Source organism: Cygnus atratus, chromosome 17, assembly GCF_013377495.2.
Source record: "Cygnus atratus isolate AKBS03 ecotype Queensland, Australia chromosome 17, CAtr_DNAZoo_HiC_assembly, whole genome shotgun sequence".
Classification (NCBI taxonomy): Eukaryota; Metazoa; Chordata; class Aves; order Anseriformes; family Anatidae; genus Cygnus; species Cygnus atratus.
In genome coordinates, this window is record NC_066378.1 from 6,296,548 (window position 1) to 6,308,804 (window position 12,257).

Consider the following 12,257-nt stretch of genomic DNA (forward strand, 5'->3'; position numbering starts at 1 on the left):
TGCAACTATTTAAAATGCAAAACAGATGCTAAAGCAGTGACAAATTCAAGTTCTTGCTCAGTGTTTTTATGTAAGCTCTTTCAAGTATTCATTTGCCAGGAATACTCGTTTAAATTTTTTAATGCATTCAGTTAGTCATATTCAGTTCTCTTTTATGTCCACTTCTCATGAATCACTTGACAGATGGACTTCTACAAGCACATCCCTTTGGGGAAAGTAAATTTTAAGTCATAATAAGAACATAAGACCTGCCATAGTGGATCAGAGCAAAGGTCTATCTAGTCCATACCCTGATTTTGGCAGTAGCCAAGAGCAGTATATTAGATTTTAACGGTAATGGCTTTGATCTTTCAGTGAGTATTAAGTTGGTGACTAAGCAGAAAACGAAAAGAAATCCCAAGAGCAGAGTATTCCACAACTCAGAAGAAACAGCAAGTGAATCCGTTTCTCCCTGTGCCTCAGACCTAGCTCAAGGTCCCCTTCTCACCAGAAGTACGTACCATGAGGTGTTACACGTGCTTACAGGGAGCACTGGGGTTGCTGAAATTTAAATATTGAGTACCAGTGGCACTGATTTGTTGTGTTCTTTTGCCTCACTAGATACAACTGCTTTGGGGTACTACAGCCAGTTTTTCTGTTGCAAAATGGAAGTGCACGATTAAACTCCAGCAACATGGAGGGGAAAGAAATGGCTGGAGAAGAATGCGGAGCAGACAACAGCAGGTCAGCATAAGCATAGTTTGAATTCTCGCTGTGGTGAGTAGTTCTACTGGCAGGGCTAGTCTCTGTTTAGAAATCTGGATTTGCACAATGTGTAGTAGCAATACCTAAAACCCTTTCTGCTCTCTTTTACAGAGTAAGAGCTCCCTTTTTCCAGTGAAACAGTACTTAAAAGTGCTTGGGATTTATCTTATCTTTATAAGTGCTGCTATCTCAATTAAATTTCACCTGTGATACCAACAGCCCTCCTGGAGACCAAAAGGAAATTGAACAGGTTGTAAGTAAATTAAATAGCTTTGTAAATTACAAAGTTTACATCTGCTGGTCACTGCAGAAAAAGCTACATACAGAGTACATGCTTTTTGTAACCTTAGTGATTTAGGAAATCAGGGAAAAAATGGAGTTTAGCCTGCCAAAAATCTACAAGGATCACTGATAATTTGTTGATCAGCATTAGGTTCCTTAAATCCATGCACTTCATTATCTGATTAATTCAGAGGCAGGTTTGTAATCAGTGATGAAATGTTTAAGATTCTTCTCCTCTGGCCTCTGCAACCTCCTGCAGCTCATTAGAAAAGCTAATCAGATTGAATTTTCCACCATGCTGTTTATTGTAGCTCTAATGGAAGACAATCACTTTAAAATTACACACTTGGCAGGTAATTTCTAAAAGCTATAAGCTATGGAAGCAGTGTTTTCTCTAGACTCTGTTTTTCTTTACTAGGGTAAGGTAAGTCATGGTGATTTCTGTTAGAATTTGGAGGGCTATTTTGCAATACAACATGTAAAGAAATGCTGCTGAAAATATGTATTTTTGCATTTGCCATACTTCTTGTCATCTGCCTGCCTTTTTAGAGATGATAAGTAATGTATGATAAGTTTAATTTAAAACTCAGTCTTCCTACTTTATCATTTGATTTTTCAAACCATTAAGAATTTTCTTATGGGATGAATAACGTTAGTTTTCTTAAAAAAAAAAAAAAAAAGACAACTTTTTGGTCCCCATATTTCATAGATAAGTTGTTATAAACCATACTGTGCTGATTATTTAGCACTAAGAGCATGCTTTTGGTCATAGGGAGGGGAGCCAATCAACTAGTGTGTTTTGAAGGATGCGGTCCTTGAGGCTGCCACATACTTTATGGATTTGTCTTCAGTCACATTCACTCTGTGAATAAGCAGCAAGTTGCATAATGCCAACTCTGCTTCCTTCTTTTACATGGATGTGACAGCTTGAGTCGCTAGCACCAGTTGTGTTCGGGCTATGAGGATGAAACGTGTTGTGCAGGAAAAGGTCAGGGGTAAAAGTCGTAGCAAAATATATCCCCTTAAAGTGGATGCCACTCCTGCTCTTCATTGCTTAAAATAATATTAGGGTGTTGTTGTTTTTTTTGAAATACTGAAATCTAATAAAACTAGACTTGGCCTCGTGGCATTGTTCTACAGGATCTGTTCCATCAAATGTGTGCAGAAGTAACTGAGCTGAGAATATATGAATGTTGTAAGCATTTCTTGTGAAGGGCAAGTGTTTGTGCCCAGCCTGTGTCAGCTTTGCTCTAAAAAAGTATTTCTTAGAGGAAATACTTCTGGAGTGATGCATTATGTTTTTGGCTGCATTTTACAGGATTGACATGTGAACCACCCTGTGGGCTTCTGTGCGTGTCTGCCAGCGCCACTCATCCACCAGTCATGTTGCATACCTGTGTGCCTGAAGGGCTGAATTTCACCCATGCCTGACCCTGTACTCAGAAGCTCACAGCCTGGGCAGTAAAGGAATCTAGTTTTGAGGGCACAGGTATAGGCAAAGCCTCAACTTAGGAGTCTGGACCATTACCTCTGATTTTCTGTTGTTGGAAAACGTGGTTGCTGAGAGATGACACCTTCTTTCAATGCTGATTTATTAAAATCTAAGTTCAGCTTCTGGAGGGTGGTTCGCTTAAATGTTACTCCTCAATAGTTCTTCAAATTAAACCCTGGATGTGAATGAATATATATATTTAATATTAAATTAGGTGTGCATGGGCCTACTTAAACATAGAAATTGGACATTAAAATAATAATCAGTCATCTAATGCCATCTCCCTGTGAATGTGCAGTTGTTTTTATAGTATCTTCAGTCCTTTTGACTAGTCTGGCTTTGTGCATCTCATGGAAATTTCAGCTATTTTAATTAAAACAACACCTCCTAGGGCATAAGACCTGCCAGTCATCCTTTCAGCACCTTCAAAGTCCATTGCCAAATGATACACACCACCTTTGTCCTTCAGCTGTCTAATATTTCAGTGAATTTGCAAGTCACGTGCAGGTGGTGATATCTAGGACAGCTGTACCTAGTGGCATTCATGACGCCCCAGGAAAACCCAGTGCTATACCTATTGCTGCATTGCTCTCTGTTTCAGCCTGGCTCAGCACCGCTCGGTGTGAGCTCCATCTAAGGACCCAGGCTGTGCCCCCTACGATGGCAGGCAGCCCAGTTCATAGCTACTACTCAGCAGTAGTGCCCGACTCATTTTCCTGCTGGCTGTTGCAAGCTGAGAGCTAACCTGACCTGTGGCTGGTGATCCATAAGGGTATGGCTGATCCAGGCTTTCAGCAACTGTACAATGTCCTCCCTCCTTCCCAGCAGGTGCCGTTAAATACACTGCCACCTGCTACTCCCGTGGCTTCCCTGCAAATGAGACAGAATCCATCCCCAAACTGTCCCTGATCTTGTCCTGCACCCCTGACTTCATCAGGCCCAATCTTTGGGACCCATGCTTGTTCTAGACCACTGGATTATTAATTTTTCTGTTGTTTCCCAAACTTGTAGCTATATAACTAGAGAGACAGACTTCTGATAGCTCCCTCAGCCCTTTCTATGTTGCTTGAGTTCATACTATCTTTACTAACAGTTACTGTGATAAAAGATTATCTATCTGCCCTTTTTTTTCCCCATATAGGGCAGTGGTATTTAAACTTTTTTCAGTCGCTATGAAACATACTTTAGAGTGACAGGGTATGGGAGGAAGTATTAAAGTATTTTAAGGGTTGGAAACAATCTCTGCAGTTTATTTGATGTAAAAGAGCTTCTTAACTTTTCCTTTAAGTGCCTTGAGTCTTGCAATCTGCTCCCTTCCATTATGTTCAAATTTAGACCTTACTTTGTAATATTGCATATCTTTAAAAAATATATGCTTTTAAGTACAATTACATTTCTGTAATGGAGTATTCCTAACCTCATTTGTGCCAGAGCAACGAACGTTAGAAATTCAGATTTGGTTAAAAACTCACCCTTGTTTTTTAAACAGGCTTTTCCGAAGCGGAGGCAGATATAAGGATGTGCATAAATTTGGGGAAGGGGGGAGAAGTCACTTACTTAAAATAAAGATCTGGTCACTGATCAAATTATTGCAGCTGTGAGAAATACAAAAAGTAATGTAACACACGAATGAAGGTGTTTTGATTAGCGTTCTCTCGACTTCTTATTGTAAGTAACAGCAGACCCATTCAGGAAAGTCATTTAGGACAAGTGATAATGGAGACATCCCCACTGTAATGCTGTCCATAGGTACTTGTTTCTTGGGCTCTGCTGCCATCTCATGGCTTTAATCGCTATTTCTGAAGTCGGTCATTTTAAATTGCTTTCTGCATGGCTAATTCTGCTTTAGAAGCAAGTGTTTCATTACCATTTGTTTTTCAGTTATAGAAGTCTAGGAAATGACTGAATGTTGGAAAGGAATACTGTGGGTTTTTTCTTCTCCCTCCAGTCACAGGATCCCCAGCCTGTCAAAGAGATTAATTTATCAGTTAGTCATGGAATGAAATACAACAGAAGGGCTAAATAACTTTATTAAAGTTATAATTTTGAAAACACCATTCAGTGAAGGACAAGAGCAAATGCTGAAAAGAGTGCTTTATTGTTATAAAGGCTTACTTAAGAACAAGCCATCTCCAACATCCAAAATCTAAACAAATTTGTATCTTAAAAAGTGAAATATGGGAAGAGACAAACATACTATTTAAAAAAAAAAAAAAGTAAACCTTCCACTGGTCTAAATAAATTATCTTAAATATAAAGAATTTTCTTTAAATACGTTAATACTTACATATTTTAAATATCCTAAATGTAATTTAGCTGAGTCACCCTTTACAACATATATAGCCAGATCCAGTCATACTTTTTTCATATATAAATACTTGCCTTATTTCTAGTGCATTTTTAAGCCTTAACAAGTAAAATAGTGTAATGTTTCAAGCAAACAATTATCTACAGGAAAAAAATGCTTTAATCAGTTATGGGGCGGGGGAGGGAACATTTTATATTAAGTGCACAAAAGGTAACCCTGATTCTGGATGTAACTTGGTGGACTCGTCCATATAGATGGAGTCATTGTAAAACTGGATACTTCAGTGCTAACTGAACAGAATCCTGCATTTTGAAATCTGAGCTAAGGATAACTTTTTTTGAGTATGGGAGCATTTATGGTGTGCATGGGTATTTCATTCATGTCTTAGACTGTCTCTGCCAGTCACTCCTCTGTGAGGTGTCAATTAAGACATATTTCTGGTACAGAGTCTGTGTTTCTATCTAGAGATGGACAAGAATTTGTGCATTAATTGTACACTTTGGAAGTTGCTGAAAAAAACTATTCAGTTCAATTGGAACAAGATATGTTCATTTTTTTGGCTTCTACATACAAAAATAGAGACACTATATACATTATTTAAAAAAATAAAATAAATACACATTTCTTAAGTTCACTCCAGATAAAAAGTTTAGTGAGAACAACTGTGTGGGATTTTCTTCTGGTTGAAGAAAGCAGTGTCTTTCTTCATATGAAGATCTCAGATGAACAGGATTTGTATGAAAATGTCATGAGTCTAAATCACATGGATTCTGCTATGAAAGGGCTCTGTACTAACTTATGTGTCTCTGTGGCTTGTCTCCTGCTGCAATATTCTGCTTACTGCTGGTTGTGGAACTGCTTAGAATCAGAGGGAGAGGAAACACGCAACTGCGAGTGTAATCTTGCAGAAGACCTGAGAAGTAGTAGTTCATGTCTGTTGCTACAACTTCTACCTGGTGTGGAGGCAACAACAATTTAGATGGTATGCATATGGTTAATAAGAGATGAAAACTCCTTTTTCCTTTTTTTTTTTAGGACTAACATCTTCCTCTCTTTTATTTAAAAAAGAAACAAGAAAAGAAAAGCAATATTACCTTAATGGTTAAGAGTTGAAGTGAAATTGATTTTCGTTGTGGTCTCTTCTGCCACATGTAGTGTTAAATGTACAGATTGGCTGAAGTCTTTTCATGGATACCAATCATACTAGTTTTTTGTAATGATCACATTTTTAATCTCTATCCAAACACTTGTTTTTGCTTTTCTTTTAAGCTGTGTCCCTCTTTGTTACAATTATATTTTTAAAATTACTGTCTTACTACTGTGAGAAGGCTTTTAGGAAGTCAGAAGGGTCAAGGCCCCTCTGTTCACCTGTGGTGGGCTGGCTGTGGCCAGCAGACAGGCCTCCCTCTGCTGCTTGCTCACCTTCCCCCGGCCCTCATGGTAGACAGGCAGCTCGCCCTCCAACCATGCCAGGATGTGTTTGAGGACACTCCGGCTGCAGCTGTTTTGGACTGGTGACTGTGGGTGGCCTGGCTACCATTGGTGTCCCAGCAGAGCTTGCTGAGGACATCCTGGAGCTTATTGTGGAGCTCCACAGGTTGCAGTCCCTTCAGGGATGTGCCTGCTCCACTATGGACTGCTCCGACCTTGTTGTTTCGTCATTCCCTTGTTCCCTTCTCCTAAGCATTTTCTGCCTTCTCTTGAACATGTTTTCACAGAGGTACCACAAGCTCATCCAGCTGGTTCAGCTGTGGTGTGCCGCAGAGCTGGCTGGAACCATGACTGACACAGGGCAGTCCCTGACCACCTCGCACAGAGGGTACCCAAGCAGCTCCCCACTTCCAAAACCTTGCCATTTATACCCAATATGCCATCTAACTCGGCTTCTGTCCTTGCACGTGCAGGAAAAATCCATCATCATTCACAGATTCAAATACTGTGAGCTTTATATGGAAGTTTACTTTCCATATGTATTTAATGAGTTCTCTTGTATGGCACCTTATCTTCAGCTGCCTCAAGATTAGGTGACACAGATATGGGATCACAGTCAAAAAGCACCACAGATATACTTAGAGAATTGTTGTTACCCATCTCCCCTGAGAATGGGCTGGAAAACAAAGATGTCAGGACTTGACTTATGCTCTCAACTGCACACGTTGTTCTGATGTAAGCGTGTTATGAAGGAAAAGAGAGATTCCTGCAGGCTAGGATTACTGTTAACTCCTGTCTCTATGCTATTTAGCCCCCTGAACACCCAAAGCTAGATCCTCTTCTTCCAAAAAGAATTGAAAGACTGTAACTATGACTGTGGTAGTTACGATGATTCAATTTGCAGTCTCCTGTTCCTGATGTTCAGTGTAGGATGTTCTGTGTAGAAACAACAGATCCTTCCTCCGGAGACAAAGTTGTTATGAGAACTCTGAGGTATGTGGAACAACTGTAAATGGGGCAGATCCTCCAGGGCACTCCCCGTGCTGGAGATGCAACTTCTGCCATTTTATCCATCAATATGAACAGCAATCTTCATTGGAAGAGCCTTCAGAATTAACTGATGCTGGTACAGCTGACAAGCCAGGCTACCACCTGAACACCAAGTGGAGCATGCAGTAGTTGTGCAGATGGAGTAACAAGTCTCAGTGCTGCTGATTCTTCCTCCTGCTTCTTCTGGTTGATGTACTACTTCATGTCCTTAGGCCATACTCTCACTTTTGCTTCATGCTGCCTGTTGCTTTGCAAGCTTTGGAAAGTAGAGCAGTAGAACTTCGCTGCATCGCAGTGCCTTTCATTAAGGTACACAGCATGCAAATAATTGCTGCTGCTTGGCATCCGAGTGACCCCTGAAGTAGGAATGATGCTTCTAAACTTCAAATCTTTTGGAGCTATCTGGAAGTCTTTCCCTACCGGAATAGTATGCTGCCTCTTATCTGAATTTCCTTTCCATTTTATGCTTTGAGCTGAAATTCAGTAGGTCTTATTTCTTTAAATCCAAGCCTTCAATCGCTGTTTGAGTCTCTGAGCTAAATCTCACATTCTGGCTATATAAACCACATTTGGTATCTACATAAATGTTACAGTTCTGCACCTCCTCCCACGCAGCTAGCACAAGTGGAGGCTCCCAGCCAATAATAATACTTCTTGCAAATTGTTTGATTAGGATGAGATTTCTTGGATAAGGTACTGCTGCATGATTAAGAGGATTCTCTGTCTCCTAGTCTATCAGCCAACACTGACACAGATTCCTTTGTCAAGACTATCCCTTTTTCCTCTAATGCTAACACTTTGCTGCAAAAACTCACTTCATGATCTGTGTTCTGCAAGAAATCAGTTGGCTGTGGAGGCAAAATTGTCATCAGATCATCTGAAACTATCAAATTAGAGGGAGCCAGTCCTCTTCTGCCACCTGTCAGCTGTCCCTCAAAGAAATCAGCTTCATCCATGCTTCAAAAGTAATAAACCTTATTCTCTAGCCATTAGAGGAAGCTCTGCTTCAGGCTGCTTTTTAGGATCATCAGAAGGATCACAGCTGTGTTCAGCGAAGTTTTTGGTTAAGTTTTGCTGGTGGTTGTCTTGGTGACTCCTACTATTAAGGAACACTTCTGTTACTAGTTCTCTGTATCATTTAGTGAACTTCTTTGAAAGAAGGAAAAACCTAGGGCTGTTTTGTACAGAATCTGATTCTGATGTACTTACATGGGATGCCAGGGCTCTTCTCAGAAGTGTCAGAGTTATCTTTAATGCTGTAAAGATCACCGGAATCCTCCGCATAGGTCTGTGCCTTGGAAGAACATGCAATGTGGCAGCTCTTAAATTATACAGTTGTGTTTTCCCTCTTTTTCAGTTGTTCAAGTTCCTGAAATAGTGACTGATATCATTCTGTTTGATTCTGATGCTGATTCTCCAGTTCTTTCAGCTGAGCTTCATCATGTTCCCTTTTTGCTGGCCAGGGTCAACCCACAGCAGTGGTTATTTCCAGGCCCCGTGCGCACCAGAGACAAAAAGGGCACAGAGGAGGAGCAGAGGTGAGATGTGATGGTTGGCTGACAAGTCCAGGTCGTGCTGCCATGACTCACCAACAAGAGAGGTCAGTCTGATCCGGGAACGGGGAATTCCCAAAGCCTGATGGCTAGACTGAGTCACTTGCCTGAAGAAGCCTTGCTTCCTGTCAGTCTTTGTGCACCTGGATATGAAGTTTAGCCTGTAGTAGCTCTAATACTAGAGAATTACTGGATCTGCTGTTGTTCCAATGCAGCTAACTGTACTAATGAAACAACTTGGATAATTGTATGACTGATTACTGTTTGTTACTGTACTGTTATTTAGAGAGAAACAATTTATCCCTAAAGCTGTTGGCCCTGTGTCTGTTACCCAAACTGTAATGCTGCTGGGCCATCTAAAACCCTTACACTGGGACAGCCCCGCTCTCATCCCCCACCCCAAACTGGGACAGGAGAGCAACTCCTCAGGAACTGGGACCTGCCCAGCTTTGGAATTCAGAAGAGACCTCAAGATATCTGCCATAATGTGCATTTTAAATAATCTTCCAAGCAATGGTGCACACGTTTACCAGCCATCCTATCTCCTGAGTTATTCGGAGAGGGATGCACTGCTCACTTCTCAGTTTTTTCAGTGAGAGATTTGTCTTTTTCACTGTGATACTGAAGAGTTTCTAGACCTGTGGGACCCCATCTCTGGTTCAAGGTTATAGATGCTAATGCAACTTGAACAGAAGGTTTGCATTGCTAGCAGTCTTTCAAGTACTTGGATATTTGCAGTTCATGGTGTAGCTGCTTTGGTAGTTCATACGTTTCCCTTGCCATCTGTGTATCAGTTTCCAGCAGCACACTTAAACAGTTGCTATTGAAACATGGTGTAATTTGGCAATGATTTTATTAAAGCTGTTTTGAAATGTCTTTCTACCACCACCTTGTCAGCACAGTTATGCAGTTATAAGGGAAACCTTTCTCAAACTGTCTCACAGCACTGAGGAACTGAGCTGAGACACTAGGTGTGAGTGAGGTTAGAGCTGAGCTCCTTGCCTGCTGCAAGAGCAGCAACTTGCAGTGCTTTTCTCTGCTTTGTGCTCATTTTTGCAGTGCTGACTAGGGCCTGGAAGCAGGCTCTCCCTTTGTTTCCTGCTGCTACGCTTCATTAGAAGGCAGCTTAAAAACGTAGCAATATACGTGACTCATTTAAATAAGCAAATTACTACCAAGTCAGTTAGGTGTTATGTGATCATGGATGGAAGTAGAAGTAATTCAGAGTTACAAATGAAAGAAATTGGTCACAAAGTGGTATTTGGTATATGCAGTGCACTGTTAACTTGATCCAGAGTCTAAGTTTACTCTTAGTACATAGGAAATCAACAGAGCTCTTTTTTTCTTTTACCTTGGAGCAAAGGGCATTTAATGTTTTCATCTTTTTCTGTAAATAGTCAAGGAATCTTACCTTTAAGAGGAAAGGGTTCCATATAGGGCAGAATCAATTTAATAATGTACATAAAATACCAAACACAGGAGGAGGAAAATGAGTTTATAATTCTTTACTAGATGCATGATAGTTATCTGACATTTGTGCTATCATAATATATAATTGATTGCTCTAAAATGCTTATCATTGGAGATCTAAGAGGCTGATGGGACAAGAAAACCTGTGTAAAAACTTAAATTTGTTGGCAACTGTACAGGAATATAGGGTAGAGGATTCTCAAAAAAAAAAAAGTATGTCTTCACTTCTTAATCCATTTTAACAGTTCCAATTTAGAGCCATATAATGATTTAAGATGTGAATTATTTTGTTTCTATCTTAGTTGCTTCTGAAGGTGAACTTCAACCCTGCAGACCACAGGTAGATCCCTTTATTGTGTTCTGAATTAATTAATTAACTTTCAAATCTGAATTCTGTCTCTATTCTGCAAATCAGCATATTTCTCATATATTCAAGCTGTGCACCCAGATTTAATGCAGCAACAAAATTGTGAAAACTAAAGGGGAAGAGCAAAGGGAGCAATGTTTTGTTTGTTTTTTCTTTCAGACAGTCATTTCCTAATGTAAAATATTCACAGAAATTTTCTCTTTTGTAAAGTTTTCAAGCGTTGGGCTATGTTGTGGTTCACTTGTTCAAACTGGTTACACAATTTCTGTTTTTCTTTTCCTTTTTTTTTCTTTTTGAAGTTGAACAGTTACGTCCCTTATTTAAATAGAAATAGATCATAGAATATGATCTTAAGAATGGGCAGGCATAGATGTAACATCTGCCAGTCCCCTGAAGACATCACAAGACAAGCGCTAAAACCTGACTTTTGTGTACTCTTGTCAAATAAAATAATAGATACAACCTGGAAACAACAAAAAAAGTTCCAAAATGCAAACTATCTGCAAAATTCAGTATAAGTAATGACCTGTTCTTGTCACCAGCAGGGAAGTAAGAGGTGTAAATTGATGAAATTCTGTCTGAAAGGAAATTCCTGTTACTTCAGTATTGAACAACAGCATTTCATGACTGCCAGTAATTGACATGCATGAGAGATCTAGCAATATGACTGTGGTTGCTTGGCCCTTGCTAATGAACAAGACATCATTCAACAGCGTTGGCATCACAGCATCTGCTCTGTATCCAGTCCAAAACTGGACACTGAAAGGACCCAGGATGCTGGTGGCAGGTATGTGAATGTGCACAATTCTGCCTAAACTTCTCAAACACCTTGCTGTAATAAAGGATTTCAACATCAAAAGGCAGTTTGTGAGGACAGCTACGCTCAGCAATGATTTCTTAAGAACTGGCTGGGCTATTGTTAGTTATAGTGTGGGTGGTATTTTTTCTTGTCAAAGGAAATGCGGATTATCATAGTAATTATCCCAGATACTTCTGACACTCTTACAAACTGTAAAAATCGTGGATTAAAATTATAGATAGTAAACTCAGATTTCCCTGTGGTGCTTTTAGTATTATCTTTTGTGCATGGAGGCTACGTGCCTCTGTGCAAGCATAGGCAAGGGCCTGAGTAATTCTTTTGGACAAAAAATGTTTAGAGAATACTTGAGACATATGCTGCTCTTAGAAAACTATACAGTTGAATAAAGATAAGATAAAGAAATGAATAGAGTTTAGGCACATAAAGATATTACCAAAAGCAGCATTTTTTTTGTATCTTTAGACATCTGTAAAATAATTTGTAAGAACTGTTCTTCCAAGTTACCATGGTATCAGACTTGGGTATTTCTGAACTTCAGTAGCGTATAATCTGAGGTAGTCCTTTTATCAGAGATCAGAATTCTTTAATCTTTAGCACCAGCATCCCACTTCAGCAGCACATTGCTACTCCTTCGAGTCTCTGCATTTCTGTTTTCACATTGTGTGTACCAGCCTGACACACGTGGAATTTCTCCATTTGGCCAGCACACATGCTTGCTTTACATCTCCACTATTTCAGCC

The 12,257-nt window shown here is 39.9% G+C and overlaps 1 long non-coding RNA gene across 3 annotated transcripts; it reads left to right on the forward strand.

The window, feature by feature from the left end:
• Positions 1-269: 269 nt before the first annotated feature.
• On the forward strand, positions 270-11,615 carry LOC118253023 (uncharacterized). Of its 3 annotated transcripts, none has more exons than XR_007708943.1 (6): positions 270-492; positions 601-756; positions 856-997; positions 8,771-8,907; positions 10,633-10,670; positions 11,240-11,615. It is a non-coding gene; the product is annotated as an uncharacterized LOC118253023 (long non-coding RNA). The 3 variants fall into 3 exon arrangements; XR_004780310.2 differs by having other exon boundaries at positions 856-994; XR_007708944.1 differs by having other exon boundaries at positions 601-723; positions 856-994.
• The last annotated feature ends 642 nt before the right edge of the window (positions 11,616-12,257 follow it).